A 17493-nucleotide genomic window follows, 5' to 3' on the forward strand; every position below is an offset into this window, starting at 1 on the left:
CTTGATTCTTTTAACTCCGTTGGCTCGCGGGACTTGGATTAAATATCAGCGGCCCAAAGTTCATAAACATTATTTGTTCAGTCCACTTCTATAAAAATTATAGAATGCAGTCACCAACTTCACTTATTATGTCTATTACTACCAAATGAGTCAGCATTTTTCATTTTTACTGTTAGTTTTTATCAATGCTGGATTCTGCCTTTAAAAAGCTTTGCCAAAAAAAAAATAAAATAAAATAAAAAAATAAAAAAAAATAAAAAAAATAAAAAGCTTTGCCAAGACCATTGAGCAGATCCCCCTCTCACTGAGATTCCACAGACTCCGTTCTGTCCTCACCAACTCATCCTGTCCTCACCAATTCAAACACCATCTGCTCCCTCATTCCCTCTCCCTTCACTCTTTTCTCTGAGTTCCAAGCATCCCTCCTCTTTGCCAAGGGAATCTTCCACTCATTTGCTTGAAAGTGCTTCTTTGCCCAGTCTAGACCATTCTTTCATCAATTATGTAGAATAGTTATCCTACAACTTCAGATTCTCCCTGGGGATTGACTCTTTTTCACTCTTTGTACAAAAATTCTCAAGCCCCTTCTATGTAAGGAAAGAAAGAAGGAAAGAAAGAAAGAAAGAAAGAAAGAAAGAAAGAAAGAAAGAAAGAAAGAAAGAAAGGGAGGGAGGATGGAAGGGAGAAAGAGAGAGAGAAGGAAGGAGGGAGGGTAAAGCCTGTCCTCTGATCCTGTTCCCTCTCAATGTAATACCATTGTGATCACTTATCCTCCTATACGAATGTCTTGAAAATGCAGACTGCCCCAGCCTGCTGATTCCTCTCCTCTCTTCCTGCCCACCTCCTTGTATACCAGTTTTCTTAAAACCTTCTCCCAACTCCTGGCATCCGTATTTTATTACATGCCCACTACTCTAACTACTAAATAAAAATTTGGGGTCACCCAAGACCCATTCAGTTGTCACCTCATGCATGCAGTCAGTTACCAAGGTCTCCTATTTAGTTGGTATTTCTATCATTTGTCTCAAATATATCTCTCAGGGCCAATATATTGCTTTAGGTAATTTTTACTTCCACCTAAAACATGGTGACATCTCCCTAACTGGTCTATCCACCTTTATCAATCCATTGCTTACCACAGGCTATAATAAATCTTTCCAGACATATACCAGACCATGTTTTACTTACAATTTAGACCATAAACTCCTATATACCCTGATTATAGAATATTCTTCCAAAGCCCAACTGCAATCATGCCACTCTCGTTCTAAATCTTTACCAGCTCCATATTCACAAGTGAATTAAATGCAATCATTTTAGCTTGTTACTCAGGGCTTTGCACAGTATGGGCCCAAACTGTCTCTATGAAATCTACTTTTCTCTAACTCATATTATAGAATTCAAGTAAACAACATTAAGTTGTTTGTTCCCATCCATGAAGGCAGGGATAAAATGCTATTTAATTTTCTCACCTCCTATCATACACAGAAGCATCATTATTCAAAAAAAGTGTTGAATAATAATCATTCAATGGGCTATCCATTGAATTAATAGTCTACTCAAAAGAAAAAAAAAAAAGAATCTAAGCCTCAAAGAGGAAATTGGTGTGTGTGTTTAACTGCTACATCCCCATAATCCAGAATACCTGCTGGTATTAACAGGCACTCATTAAAAAAATTTTTTAAAGAAATTATAAAACAAACAAGCACTCATTAAGTTAGATTGTTGGAAACATAAGTGTACCATGGTGCTATCCACTTTGTTTTACAGCTGAAGCACAGAAAGTGTACTGCTGTCATAATTAAGCACTTAAACACGAACATCATAAGGAAGATAACACACAAGTATTTGTAAGATAAGAGACCAAATGTGGCAGTACTCCAGAAATGTAGTATTAGCAGAAGGAAGGCTTTTACGTAGCCAGCCTCCATAAGCTGGCCTACATCTCTCCTGGAACATGCTAACATTTCGTAAATTTTCATTTTTCCTATGGTAATCTCTGTGGCATAGATGGGCTGCAGAGGATTTCACTAAATGTTAGGAAGGGTACCTAATAAATGGACTTAAAGGCACATAACATGAGATAGTAATGAAAATGCACTTCATGTGCTTCAGAGTGTGCTACGTGGAGATCAAGTTCTTGAGAATATTACGTAAAGGCAGCAATGTCCAAGAGTACAAAATGAAAAAGAAGGTGCTGAGTTTATAGCAATTTTATTTTCTAACATCAGTAACTTTTAAAATGGCTATAGCGGGCAGCCCCGGTGGCTCAGTGGTTTAGTGCTTGCTGCCTTCAGCCCAGGGCTTGTTCCTGGAGATCAAGTCCTACGTCAGGCTCCCTGCAATGGAGCCTGCTTCTCTCTCTCTGCCTCTCTCTCTCTCTCTCTCTCTCTCTGTCTCTCATGAATAAATAAATAAATAAAATCTTTAAAAAAATAAAATAAAATAAAATGGCTATAGCTATTGCATAAAAAGAAGTATCGATGAGATCCATGAAAGACACAGTCCACTCACACGTGCATATGTGCCCATGTGAACACACGTTCTAGAAGTACGTTTCATTAGTTGTAAATGTGTATCTCAGACTATTATTCCATCACAGGATAGAGGAATGTCTAACTTCAGGTGCCAGATAAGGATGTTCAAACTAAGCTGACTGCAAACTCTGAGATACAAAGGAAAGGCTCACTGTATAAATACTGTAAGTTCCTAAAAGTATGTTTAGAGAAACAAAACAATGGCTTACCAATTATTTCAGATGCACTAAGCTACAGGAAATGAGGTACCAAAAACTGTTTTCAAGTAGACCTTATTGGTCTATTTAAATAGTTATACTAAGGAATATCTCCTAGAAATGGCACATTGGTATACTGACAAAAAGGGCCCATCCAACTTGTTTTATACTCGCTTTGTTTAAATTGATTGGTTTTTACTTATTAATTTACAGGTTGGCTGGTCCAGACCCTGATTCCCTACATAAGCTTTAGCAACTGGATAAGATCCATTTTTAATTACCAGTATCATCATTTGCATTCAAGTAAATCATGGTATAGAAGTCCTTTTTGGCATTTTTTACTCCAAAGTAGGTTAAATTTAGTGTGATTCTATGAATATTTAGGAATAGTTCCATAATCTACATGTGGAAATCATTTTAATAATTTTTTGTTAGTCTCCCATATTACATGGAATGCCAAGTTTCTGGCTTCCAAAACAAGCCAGACTTGTGATCCTATCAAAACTACTATAAAACTTACTCATTTTACCTACGTCAAGTCACACTTCCCTCTAAAAGACATTACTTTGTAGCCAAACTTATAAAATGTAATTAATATGCATTACATTATAAATATCAAACAAAGAAAACAGAAGAAATTCTGTACCTGAAAGGTATGCAGAGAGTGGTGATTCTGTGAGGATTAGGGATGGTCACTAGTTTTAGCTACGGACAAATATACCTACCACTTCATATATGTGCTCCTCAGGGTCCTAATGTCATACAGACACTGGTTTCCACTGGGCACACTGGGTGTGCTCCCCACCCACCCTTTCAAGTCCTCTGGGTTTCTCTTTATAGGACTCCATATGTTTTCTAAACCACCTTAAGTAAAAAGTAGCATTTAGTCAACAATAAATTCATTAGAAATACTAACAATTTATGCATTCAGCTAGATAATTATATAATTAAGTCCACTCAACAAATCCTTTTTTCATTCAACCAATAATAATTTATTGGTGCCAAGTGTAATTGGTAAGTGCTAGTCTCTATTATGCGTGTGTGTGTACGTGTATATACATATATATATAACATCAATTAGAAGCAGAAGTTAATGTTTTATGTATAAATATGATATTCTCTTTTCGCCTTCTAATTGGACAAAGCAACCATAAATTTAAAAGGCAGAAAGCATTGGCAATTGTTTACTCATTGGTGAGCCAGTGGAATACGAATCAAACACAAATAAAAATGCAATAAATAAGGATAAAACTTCTGACCTATGCCTTATTTATCTATCACACATGTTGCTTTTAATTCTGGATTGAATTTGTCTCCTTTTGGGGGGAGGGGATCTTATCCCTCCCCCTCTCATCTTCAGACACTATTTTTCTTCCTGTTACTGCATGAGTCAGCACCACCGGAAATGGACAGCTTCCTGCTGTTTATTAAGAGGCGAAGTCTTCTCCTTATGAAATGATACAATGTAGCTAAGTCACAAACAAGGATAAAAGATACATCCAAAAACATGGGGGGGATTAAACACACACACATACACACACACACACTATAACAAAAATGCCTTCACTAAACAAATGTCAATGTCACTTTGATGCAATTCATCTTCTTAAAACAAAATTTAAAATATAACATACTGCAACTATCTTTGTCACTCTTAACAATGTGATGATTTAACTATTTTAATTCACTTAATAACTGGGAATAATACCATGTTTTAAATTAGTAGTTAGGCCTAGTTTGCTTCAAAAAGACTTCCCTGACACCCCACTCCCTATACCTGCAAGTTAGGTTAAGTAATTTGACACTTGCTTGGAATACTTCATTCACCATCCCTAGTCAATAATATAATATTGAAACTCTGCTTTAGATTTTTCTCCTCCACTCTACGTCTTCTAGTTCTGTTATTCTGGTTATATAGCATTTAATAATGCTATATACCATTTAGTGAATACCTTCAGTAGAGTTGGCCTGTTACATTCATTATCTCATTTAAAACCATAACTACGTTATGGAACATTTAGTTCCATTTTATATTCAAGACATCTACCCATTAAAGAATTTATATGAATTATAATATGAATTATAACTAAGCAGTAGTCAGAATTTAAACCCAGTTGTTGGGTACCTTCCAGAGATGGACTGTCTCATCCTATCATGCACAAGAAGTACAGGGTACTATATAATATAATAAGGTAATCATATCAAGACTCATTTATCTATTCAATACAAACTTACCTAAGAAAGAAGTTTCCAACATTACAGACCATTAGCATATTTCTCTTTTGTACTGATACTTCTACTTAGAGGCAACGCAAGAAGAATCACATACAGTCCAAAAACCTGTGCCTCAGTTTCCCCACCTGCACAATTTGGTTAATAATAATACCAATCTACTTCATAAGACAAAATAAGTTGAAAAAAAAAAAAAGACTAAATAAGTTGGTATTTGTAAAGTACCTGAAATAGTACCTGGCAGAGTCAAGGACTAGGTAAGCATTTGTTAAACAAAAGTACTCTCCATGGGTAGACTGTATCAAATCTGCTCAATGGCAAACTCTGTTGACAGCACAACATGTACTTTATTTATAGAGAAACACCTTGTAACACAAATACTTTTAAACATTCCCTTAGGGCAAGGGCACTAGTTGACAAGGTAGACAATGAGCAAACTGTTCCTAGGTAGGAATGAAGAGCTAGGAGCTGGGGTGAAAAGACAACAGAGGAGAAACTAAAATGGCTTCAGACCTTCTTCAAAATAATTTTTTCCAGATTGATTTTAAATCATTTGAAGTAGCATCAGACCTTAAGAGCATCCCTACTTCAAAGTAGGATGAATTTTAAAAGTTTTGATTATGATCCTCCAATTGGTGGCATAATTATCAATTTAAGAGTGGTATATATTAGTTAATATTTTGAAAACACAAACTGGTATGTGTTACTTCCTAAATCAAGGTTAGTTTTCAACTTCCCAACACACAAGGATATCTATTACTCTTGAATTAATGAGCATAATTTCTTCACTCTTAGATTCTATTTCTAATAGAGAATAATAATAATTAAAACTTGGGGGATCCCCAGGTGGCTCAGCAGTTTAGCACCTGCCTTCAGTCCAGGGCATGATCCTGGAGTCCCCAGAGAGAGTCCCATGGCAGGCTCCCTGTATGGAGCCTGCTTCTCCCTCTGCCTGTGTCTCTGCCTCTCTGTGTCTCTCATGAATAAATAAATATTTTTTAAAAAGAATTTAAAAAATAATAATAATTAAAACCACTCATTTTATTAAGACAACTCGTATTTATAAGCCTGAATCTCAGATGTAAGTAGTTTTATTTCCCTTCTATTTAAAAATAAGCTTCAATATATATTGAACCTCTAGGGTCAGAATGGATGAAGGAATGGAATGGAGGAATTATTTCAGAAAGATGGCTAAGGCGGCTTCTACTAGAGGAATTCCACTTCTAGAGGAATGACAGTATCTGCAGACTAAAAGAAAAAAAAAAAAGATGAAACAGGAAAACATGCTGAATCAAAAAGCAATAGAAAGCTATCATAACCTAAGTTTTTAAAAATGTATTTAAGCAAATAAACACCTGAAAAAGCTTTATATAAAGAAACTATAAAATAACCCCCTAAATAACATAGAGTAGATTAAAAGAAAACATTATAGATGAAAAATATATTTAAATTTCAGTCTATTTTATAATCATTACCCATTATTAAAAAAATCCCAGCTATCATTTTGCTACAACTTCCAAACTCTTCAATTACTTTATTTCAACTAATGATACTGAAGATCTGTTGAATTATTTAGTAATTTAGGACAAAATTTATTCTGCATGAATGCTTACCCAACATTAATTTCTGATTTCCCAACTTCTCTAAAGGAGACACTTCCAGTTCATAAACATGTCTCTATAACTTAATCTTTTCATTTACTGTATTATAGCATGAAAGTCGTGGATTATATAAAAAGAATACCTGGAGCATTTTCCACATTTGTAAAATCTTCAGCATTTTTCCAGCCTTTAGAGAAAGCCTGCCTTTCCACAAGTCTAGTCTATATAATTTATTTAATGTTTCACTTCATAAAACACTTTAATCAAGTTAAAGTGAAGGTTCATTTAGATTATTATAAATCTAACAGGTGATTTATTATATTCCAAGCCATTTCAAGCAATAAGACAATTAGTATCAGATAAGATGTGTGAATAATAGCATTCAAAGCCTTTAAAAAGCCAGTCATTAAGACATAGTTTTATTTCTTAATCATAAGATGTTCAAAAGTCCAAAAATAAAACTGAATGGTTTTCATTGATTGGGCTCCAAAGGTTAATTACCTAACATGGTTGGCAGGCCTAGCCTCCGACCTCACTTCCTCATTAGCCTCATTATTTCTTCATTAACCTCTCACTTAACGGTATGTATTCCAGCCACTAAGAACAACTTTCTGTTCTGCAAACGCTCCTCTGCCTTGACTAACAGAAGCTTCTTCACGGGCTGCCTAGTCCTTCACCTACAGCCCTTCCTCTCTTAGCAGCTCCTCACCTGGCTAACTGCCACCTGTCTCTCAGGTCCCATTCAGCTGTCACTTCCCACAGGACACCTTTTCTGATGCCTCAGGGCTGGGGGTCAGTGTCTGCCCTCTGCTCCTACAGCATGTTACTCTACCCTGTAATAGCCTACAGAAAGTTATACCGCCTTTCACAGCCAACCCTGCAGAAATGTGATTGGTAACACGGTACCACCTTTCACCACCCACATGCCTCTAGACCACTGCAAAGATGACCTAAGGCTGGGGAAAATACACTTCTATCAATAAGAAATCATTACAAAGCTCCTTTCACAATTATTTTCCAACAAAACAAGAGGCTCATTACAGGAAAAATAGCAGTCCACCTTCAACATTTTTGCACTTAATATTATCAAAGATAAAAGTAAAAAAACCAAGGTCTTTCCAAAATGTATGCAGAACTTAACAAAAGATGTTATAAGCTTTCTATAGACCAAAGACCCAAAATTATAAAATATGATGCAAATGAGAATCCACCTATCTATTTCTTTTAGTTCCCTTTCAACCTTCTTTGAGAGAAGCTGATTATGTAAAGAGGTCACATTTATGTCTTATCAAGGTTTTGTATAATATGGTTACGGAAACTTGACCACATGAAACACAGAAGAAAATTTAAAAATACCTCCAGAGAAGTGCCCCCTCTGAAACTTGTAACCTGAAATCCCTAGAACACAACCAAAGGATAGAAGCATCATCTCGATTCATGAGGGGGCCTCTAATTCACCCAATGTAGAAGCATCGCTATCACCCTTTATCTAAAGGAAACTGTACTCATTATTTTTTTCTGAAGATTGATCTTTTAAAATTAGTTTGCCTTTAATTCAAATTTTAATTCCTCTTATGCCATCTCAATCTTTCACTGAAGTTTTTTCATGATCATATTCTTTTTTTTAATTTTTTGTTTTTCTTTTTCTTCACATTTGTGAAGTCGTTTATAATTTACATGGTACTTTCACATCCATTATCACCTGGTTCATTATTTCATTCACCCCATCTCACACTCATATTGTAGTTAAATACCCACTGTGGACTAGAAAATGGGATTTGCTCGTTTTAAAAACATATTAATAGAATTTAGTTTTTAAGGTAATTTTAGATCTACAGAAAAAATCAACAGAAAGTACAGAATTTCCGTCTACCTCCTGACTCCCTTCCAGTTTTCCTGTTATTAACATCCTGCATTAGTGTGACATATTTGTTACAACTGAATCGATATCGATATATTATTAAATAAGTCTACATGTAATTTAGGGTTCACACTTGGTACTGCATAGTTCTGTGGATTTTGACAAATACATAACGTCATATTTTCACCACTACAATATCACACAGAGTAGTCTCCATGCCCTGAAAACACTCAGTGCTTTATCTGTTCTTCCCTCCTGCTCTCCCATACTCTCCTGGAATTCTTGAGGATCACTGGTGTTCTTGCTGTCTCTACAGTTTTGTCTTGTCAAGAAAGTCGTATAGTTAGAATCATATAGGACATAAACCTTCCACGTTGGCTCCTTTCACTTTGCAATCAGCATTTAAGGTTGCTTCACTTCTTTGTGTGGCTTGATATGATGAGAGAGGCAGAAACACAGGCAGAGGAAGAACCAGGCTCCCCACGGGGAGCCAGATGTGGAACTCAATCCCAGGACCCTGGGATCACACCCTGAGCCAAAGGCAGATGCTCAACCACTGAGCCACCCAGAAGCCCTTGGACAGAAGTTTCCAACTCCTTTTGGTAAATACCTAGAAGCACAGTTGTATTTTTTTTTGTTTCGTTATTTTTTTTTACTAACAAATCTAACACTTTTTAAAAAATTAGATAACTAATTATGCAAGAGTTTCTAATGGTTCTTGTCTCCTCAGAAATTCATCCACTACCTAGGTCAGAATGAGGGTACACATCCAATTCACACATGCACACAATTCTTATTAGAACAAAAACAAAAATTAACCTTGACTTTTTTCTATAGAGATGTATGTACATCCTTGCCAAAATGTTCATCAAAAATTAAAATGGATTGGTAAATGTACACTGGCTTAATTTTTTTTCATTGACAACCCTCAGACAAATCAAGCCAACAATATTTGTCAAATACCTAAGTACCTACTATTGCAAATGACTGGCTGGTTGCAAACTTGGTCTCTAATTTCTGCTGCTCAATGGTTTAAGAGTGTTTCACAATTCTGTCTACTTCAAGGATACAGAATGCTCCCTCCAAACAGAAATTTCCATGAGAAATGAAGCAGTTAGTTATAATACTAAGATAGAGACTTTATTGCAGTCTTTTAAGTTCTCTTCTTAATCTTCTTAGGATCCATCTTGATTTTTCTTAAAGCCTAAGTTAGCCAGGAATTTTTCCTAAGTCACAATGTGGAACCTGCCAATATAGAGAAAGGGCATTTTTTTTTTAATATGCAGAGAGAGCCACTTCTTTATTCTAATACGGCAACAAACATAAAAAATGAATAATAAGTAAAAGCCATTATGGAAAAATTAAGTACAGTTCTTTTAACTATGACTTTAATATTCAATATTTCAGAAAAATTTAACACTGAATTTATTTTATCCTATACATTTTTTTTAAATTATAATCTTATGGTCAGCATATTTTCATATTTTATTTCATTTAAATAAATAAATTTGTCTCCTACCAATTGTCAAACTTTCACTATTACCCCATTACTCCAAATTTTGTCTCTTGCTAGCTCTCAGAATTAGATCCATTAACTACCCAATGAGAAACTAGATGCATTCCCTCCACCATGTTCCCATCTGCTGTGGTTTAAAAATAACACCTGCTCAGAAACAGATTTCTCCATGCTAACCTAGGGGCTCTTGAACTGCATGCCTCCTGGGTCTCTCTATTTGTTATAAGGTAGATCATGAATGCCATAAAGGTAGGATATCAGCTCCACTGAGTCCTGAGATCTTACAGGTCACCCAGGGCTACCCATAATTTGACATGTGTTAGCAATGTCACAGTAGGGTTTATATAAGGCAGTCCCAGTTTTTGCCTGTAGTACTTGCATCTTCAAAGCATCCTGATTTAGACAACAAATTATGTGATTACGCTGGCCATAAGCATTCCCTCCCCCACCCATTCACTTTACATATTCCCTACCATCCCTGTAAACAAACACTCTGTTGACACCTAGCCCCTTCATGCCACTGGCTATCAAAACTTCCACAGCTCTGAGTACAAGAATTCTGCAAATACTATTTTTCATACACACTATATTCTATGCAAGACTGTTTTTAAATATGACAGATTTGTTTTAAGAAACCTGAGTAGTTTCCTAATAAAGCATTTGTCCCAACCAAAAAAAAAAAAAAAAAAATGCAACTAAAAGGTCTTGCATCAGACTTAGGAGTATGATACTCTTCTTGAATAGAAGAATCTCAAACTACAGATGCCTGGCTCAGTGGTTGAGCGTCTACTTTCGGCTCAGGGCGTGATCCTGGAGTCCCAGGAACTTGTCCCACATCAGGCTCCCCCTGGGGAGCCTGCTTCTCTTGATGCCTAATGTCTCTGCCTCTCTCTCTCTCTCTCTCTCTCTCTCATGAATAAATAAACAAAATCTTAAAAAAAAAAAAAAAAAACAATCTCAAGCCAATCACCTTCTCACCAAGATAAATTTGCTCAATGTTCTAAAGTGAAAATTGGAATTGTTGTCAGGGATCCAAGCTTAATAGTAAAGATGAGCACCTAGAATTCAAGTCAATTTTTAAAAAGGAGATAGTCTGGCCACAAAACACACAATTCAATTTCATTTTACAGATGACAAGGCCAAAAAAAAAAAAAAAAAAAATCCAGAAGCAGCAGAGTGATGAGTAAGAACAAGGTGGGAAACAAGCTTGGGGTAGCTTAATTAAGGGTCTGAGGAATGAGATTTAGAAAGCAGAAGTCAGGGCAACACACATGTGTTAGGAGGTACTAGAGGGGCAGAAGCAGAGGGAGGCCATAAGCAGATGACCAGCAGCATCAGATACCTGACAATCCTGAATTTGTACAAAAAACCCACAATCATTTACAATTTCCATTAGTAATGGGTGAAGAAATCCTTTCCCATGACTGGTGTGTGATGATTGCTAAATGGTTAGTGCTGCATATAATGTGATGTTTTGTGTCAGAATTAGTCTGGCCCAGCAAAAGATAACTTGCAGAGTCATTCACCAGCTTCAACTGTGCTCAGCCTGAAACCTGATTGAAACCAGCTGAGCCCATGACATCACCACAGGCTTTTTACTATAAAAAGGGCAAGCTCTGTGAGGTCAGGAAGCAGAACTAAGCTCCGTGAACAGAAGCCAAGATGGAAGAGGGAAGAGCCAAGTGAAGTTCAGAGGAGGAGATTCATTCCAAGAAGGAGCTAGGATGAGCAATTTGCTCAGAGACAGCTGCAGAAGAAAAGGCGCACGATGGAAATTTCCCCTTAAGAGCAAGGGGCTGCTGTCTCCCGAAGACAAACATTATCTAAAGCAAAGACTCAAAGGAGAAATGGATTTAAGCTATTTCAGATTTTCAGTTCCTGGAAATGAAGTAGATGCAACATTATCATGGTAATAGTATTCATCATGTAGTCTCTCACTCAACATATATTAATTGAACACCTATGGATCAGGAACTGCTGTAGAAAATAGGAATATGATAGTGAATAAAATGGACAAAAGTCACTGCTTCACAGATCATACATCCTTGGAATGAAAACTAACAAAAGGACAAATATACACCATGTCAAATAAGGATTACAGGAAACAATGAAGAAGAGAAAATGGTGGCACCAATGGTGGTGCATGAGCATAGACAAATGGAGGTGGGGATATGAGCTGTGTGCAAGTCTGGGAGAAAAGCATGGCAGGCAAAGGTGACAGTATGTACAGAGGCCTAGATCTGGGAGTGTGTTTTCTATGTTTGAGGAACACCAAGAAGGCCAGTGCTACCAGTCAGAAAGAACAAAGGGAAGCAAGACTTTGTGAACAAGTTAATTCAGAATGCAAGCAAAGGTGTCAAGCAGGTATTTGGACACATGAGACCAGAGACTCTGGGAAAAGAGTCAAACGGTGGACAAAAATTAGGAACCATGGGTGTATAGATGATGTGCAACAGAGACCCCACCCCACCGGTGCATATAGATGGAGAAGAGAAGAGGGACATCCCAATGGAGGTTGAACAAAGGATGAACCAGCAAAAAAGAGAGAATAGTCTAGAAGGTAGGAGGAAAAGCAGGAGAGTGTGATGCCTTGATACTCTAGCAAAAAAAAAAAAAAAAGTGCTCCCTGGGAGATGATAGGATTTTTTTTTAAAACATTTATTTATTCATGATAGACACAGAGAGAGACAGAGAGAGAGAGAGAGAGGCAGAGGCAGAGACAGGCAGAGGGAGAAGCAGGCTCCATGCAGGGAGCCTGACATGGGACTGGATCCCGGGTCTCCAGGATCACTCCCTGGGCTGAAGGCGGCGCTAAACAGCTGAGCCACCCAGGCTGCCCGAGATGATAGGATTAATTGTATAATAAGGCTGCTGCCACGTCAAGTTAGATGGGCCTATCACTGGCCTTGACAACAGGGATGTTAGTAGAAACCGAGTAGAACAAGATCAGGCTCTGAGCAGAGCAGAGAGAGAGGAAAAGCATTTGAGGAGGATCTAGAAAATAGGAGGAGGCAACCTTCCAAAGACAGCGAATGTACACAACTCTTTCAAGAAGTTCTGCTAGTAGCTGGGTAAGAATGTGGGCTCAGGAGATGGTTGAATATAGGACCAAAAAGTTATAGCATGTTTTTCTGCTAATGGGAATGATCCAGTAAGTAGGGAAAACAATGATGCAGAAAAGAAAGGGACTTGCTGGGGCAATGCCCTCATATACGCAATGGGGAGTGAGATCTAGTGAAGAAGGCTTGGCCCTTCCCTGGCCTCAGTGAAATTGAATGTGTGCAGGTTCCAAGGTTATTTGATTTGTTTAGTTTTTTGTTTTTGTTTTCTTTTTTTAATGAAATTATGTTGGCTATTAATGAGATTGGGTCAGAAAGAACTTACCACGACTGTCTGAAGTTCTTAAGTTATTTAGGCTATACCCGGCTGAGTTTTAAATGAATCAAATGTAATAATCGGAATGTGGTGAAACACACAGTGTCCAACTCAGTAAAACAAACTGCTGTCTGTATTTAAATTTCTTTTCCTTTACTCTTCCTCTTATGCATAAAATAATAATCTTCTTCTAAGTTAGTGAAAATGCTTGACTTAATATAACAAAGGCAGGCTTGCTAGTTAACTAGGTTCCCAAATGACAAATAACAAACCAGGAGCAGGATAACCACAGAAGAAGAATTTGCATTCAATACACTCTCAAATATCAGCCTATGAGTACATTTTCATAGGACTTTCCATGTCTACAATAATTGACATTTAAGTTTGATAGCCCTCACCACATGTCTTTTCCTGGGAAGAGCTACTCCAGATAACAGTATTTTAAAGAATAGTTTAAATGTGGTTTGCAGTTATTCTATATGAGCACAGATAATACCACTACCAATATAATTTAGATCTGACTTAACTGCTAAAACCTATTTTGAGTGAGGGTGTTTTTGACAGTCTAAGCACGGATGACCAGTTCACACCCAGCTGGTGGCAGCAAAGCCAGCACGAGGAGGTGGCTGAAAAAACAACAATAACAAAAATCAGCCTTTCTATCCTATCTGTGAAATCCAGAAGATGGAAAAGGAGATTAGGATGGGAGAAATGTGATGGATTGGCCTCAGTAGAGATCAAGAGAGGATTTAAAGCTCTGAGGTATGCATCTAGAGGTCTTACTAGATGATTGCTTTGATTTGATAGAAACACATGGAATATCAGGCCCTGAATTGCCCATGTCCTGGTGCACATGGGAAGGTAAGTAGCATATTCTCTGTAGCGCATTGACCCCTGAGCTTCTAGAACCCATTTGAAAGCTGATGTCTGACACACTTGCTCTGGATTCTATGCCATTAAATCTCATTTCTTCTCTCTCTATTCATCTGTTAATTTTGTATCCCACATAATTCTACTGTCAAGAGATGTCCACTGACTGCAGTTAACATAATTTAATACAACAAATGTAGGTGCTTAGCACCTTAGCAAGTTTCAGTTCCTGAGCCTGAGAAGGTGCAGGAAGCAAAGCCAGGCTCTCAAACCCCTTATACTCTCTGGTTGAAGCACAGAGAGGACAATCTCTTCCCAGGGATGTCCTCAACACATGTATCATAGGTTTTTAAACAGCTATTCAAACTCTTAACTTCCAAGAAATCAGCAATCATAATAAGTGGGTACCTTTTCTTTCTAGTTGTTCCTAACTTACCTGGGACAAATAATATCTGGTTCAAATGTATTAAGTGAGAAGAGATGATTTTGTAAGTTCACATGACACAAACATCTCATTTTAATCAAAACTTCCTTCATGCTTTTAAAAGAAAATTAAACTACAAAAATTCAAAATGTGCATTGACTCTGCTTCCTCACAAATTTTTTTCACATTACCATTTTACCAAAAAATAATGTACAGGAAACACCCAAATTTCAGCAAGATGCTCTTCAAACAGTTGGTTTTACTGTTTCACTGGTCCACAGCATAGGTTCAGATGAAAGTAAGCATCTGGCCTTAATGTGGCAACTAATTTTGTAACTTGAGGAAACACATCTAAGCCTTGGTTCCTTCATCTATAAAAAAAAGACCGCTGACTCCTATGACTCATATTGTTGCCTTTAGCTGTGATACATATGATTTCCTTCCACACAATATTATAAATTATTAGTCTCTCAGGTTCCTAAGGTTTTATCAACAAATAGCATAACTATTTTAATTTGCAATGAAAAGCTAAATATGCCAGGTGCAATACAAATGAATTAACAAACTCAGAGTATTTTAAATTTAGAAAAATCAGCAAGGAGAAAAGGTTTAAGTAATATGGTAGACAATTCTGGAGATTGCTGCCTGGAAAACACTTCCTCTTCCCCTGAGAACTGTCATCAGCACTCCCATATGAACACTAATTCTGCAACCCAACCCACAGTTGATTGATTTGGGGGTCGACGCCAGGCCCAAGCTTAGACAATCAGGTTGTCACTCCCTGGAAGTTGTGGTTTTGATTTATAAACACAGGCTGGGAGCCACTAATATCTGGGTCATGGTAAATAGTTACCATAACTCTGAAGAGTCCACCACCCCTGCTTCTCTAAAGATCCCAAAGCAGTCCTGTGTCCCTAGGGCCACCTTGGCTTCTTAATTTTATCAAGGCTGATGGCTTAATTATTCTCAGGATTCCTTTACATATTGAAAAAAATTATATCTAAATTAACACTAAATAAAATTAAAAATCCAGCTCCTCAGTTTGACTAGTCATATTTCAAGCACTCAAACGTCATGTATGTCTACTGGCTACCACATGGGACAGCCCAGGTTTAGAGTACATTTCCAACATTAAAGAAAGTTCTTTTGAATAATGCTGCCCTAGACACTTCTAATAAACTTCCTCTTTTCTTAAGCTGCTAGGATCAGGATTTGCGTGTATGTGTGTGTGTGTGTGTGTGTGTTTTGTTTGTATGTTTTTATACTCTCACCTAGTAGACAGAGTCTTAACATGAGGTTAACAGGAGGTATGATATAATCCCTAATGGGATTTCCAAAAAATTAATCTCTAATGGGATTTCTGGGTACTCTCAAGGATTCTAAGTCTTAGAGTTAATGTCCCTTCAAAACTTAAAGTTTACTCATACCACTCCTGGACTCCTGGGTCACAGAATTGTAGAATTTAAGAATTTGGGAAAACTTTATCAATTATCTAATTTTATTTCCTGTTTTTTTACACATAAAAAAATTAAGACTCAAGAAGTTTTTAACATTTGTTTCTGAACAGTACTAAATTTGGCTTAATCAAGTATAAATCAAGACAAGATATATAAAGTATCAAGTAAAATGTAATATGCAACATAACTCTGCAAATCTCATGATTACCCAAGTAACCAGGCATGAAGTTTAAATATTTATTTACTCACCAGCCTGTTACTTCACCAACTGCTTCCTACTCTTTCCCCACATCTCTCTCTCTCTTTCTTTTTTTTCATTTATTTTGTAAGGTACTTTCGCCATGGTTACCATTGTTTTGAGTGTCATAGTTCCCCATATCTAAAAGGCACAGAAAACATTCTGTACTTTCAAATCAGGGAGCAAATACACTTTTATTGTAATTTTTATTTTTTCACTAGAACCTTTATGTTCAGATCTGCTACATGATTAGTCATCTGTACAGATTGGAATCTGGATAGCGAGAAATGTTTTTATTTCATTGCTTTTAAACAAATAGTAACTAAACATCATTTAAAATATGTGGATTAGGGGGATCCCTGAGTGGCTCAGTGGTTTAGCACCTGCCTTCGGTCCACGGCATGATCCTGGAGTCCCAGGATCGAGTCCCACGTCAGGCTCCCGGCATGGAGCTTGCTTCTCCCTCCTCCTGTGTCTCTGCTTCTCTCTCTATGTCTATCATAAATAAATAAATAAATAAATATTTTTTTAAAAATGTGGATTAAAATGTCATACCTATGCATCAATGGATTTAAACTTGCTATCTTCATAAAGCAATGTGTTATCTTTAACCAAAAAAATAAACATTTATAACATAAATCCAAATACAATAAAAAAGGATTCTAACCCTCTGTCATATGCACTGACTCATACCTAACTGTGGTGAAATCCGATTGTCCACCTAATAAAGAATTTGCAGGTTGTTTTCAGCTAAATATAGAATGCAATATTTATGCAATATTAATTTTGACACAAAGAATTATTTTTAAACAATCCGTATACTGTATTCTTCTCTGAAGTCAAATGCTGTCAAGCATTAGGGGAGTTTATGAATTCCCAACCATCACTTCCATTAAAAATAAACAACTTATATGTTTTCCCCTATACAGATTTGAATCTAATATGACTGGTTTGTAAGAAAATGGAGCAAAATGGTGATGATCCCTGCGTATAATACATCATTACAGACTCCTATTTTTGTATGTCTTTTCCTTAAGTGTAAATGAACAAAGATTTACCCCTGTTCCTATCACATCACATAAACCAATGTTCTAAAATTTCCAAAACAATGATATACATTTCAAAGAATTAACCAAGTCTATTTCCTTTTCCCTTCCCTTTCAAACACATATATATACATGCATA

General features: G+C 36.7%; 1 protein-coding gene and 1 long non-coding RNA gene across 5 annotated transcripts in view; both read right to left on the reverse strand.

Moving 5' to 3' along the window:
- The window catches only part of PPP3CA (protein phosphatase 3 catalytic subunit alpha), a 308774-nt gene that overhangs the window by 234034 nt on the left and 57247 nt on the right, over window positions 1-17493 (reverse strand). The window contains exon 1 of one of the 4 annotated variants that reach the window (XM_077882134.1): window positions 7477-7483. The exons of the other annotated variants lie outside the window; for them this stretch is intronic. The gene's annotated coding sequence lies outside the window, so the exon portion shown is untranslated. Of the gene's footprint in view, window positions 1-7476; window positions 7484-17493 lie in introns of those variants that run through there. 4 annotated transcript variants of the gene reach the window in all.
- LOC144303756 (uncharacterized) lies at window positions 6011-16566 on the reverse strand. The gene is made up of 3 exons (XR_013370731.1): window positions 16320-16566; window positions 9404-9673; window positions 6011-6214 (listed from the first exon to the last, which is right to left on the reverse strand). It is a non-coding gene; the product is annotated as an uncharacterized LOC144303756 (long non-coding RNA).

This window comes from Canis aureus, chromosome 33, assembly GCF_053574225.1.
Source record: "Canis aureus isolate CA01 chromosome 33, VMU_Caureus_v.1.0, whole genome shotgun sequence".
In the NCBI taxonomy this organism is placed as follows: Eukaryota; Metazoa; Chordata; class Mammalia; order Carnivora; family Canidae; genus Canis; species Canis aureus.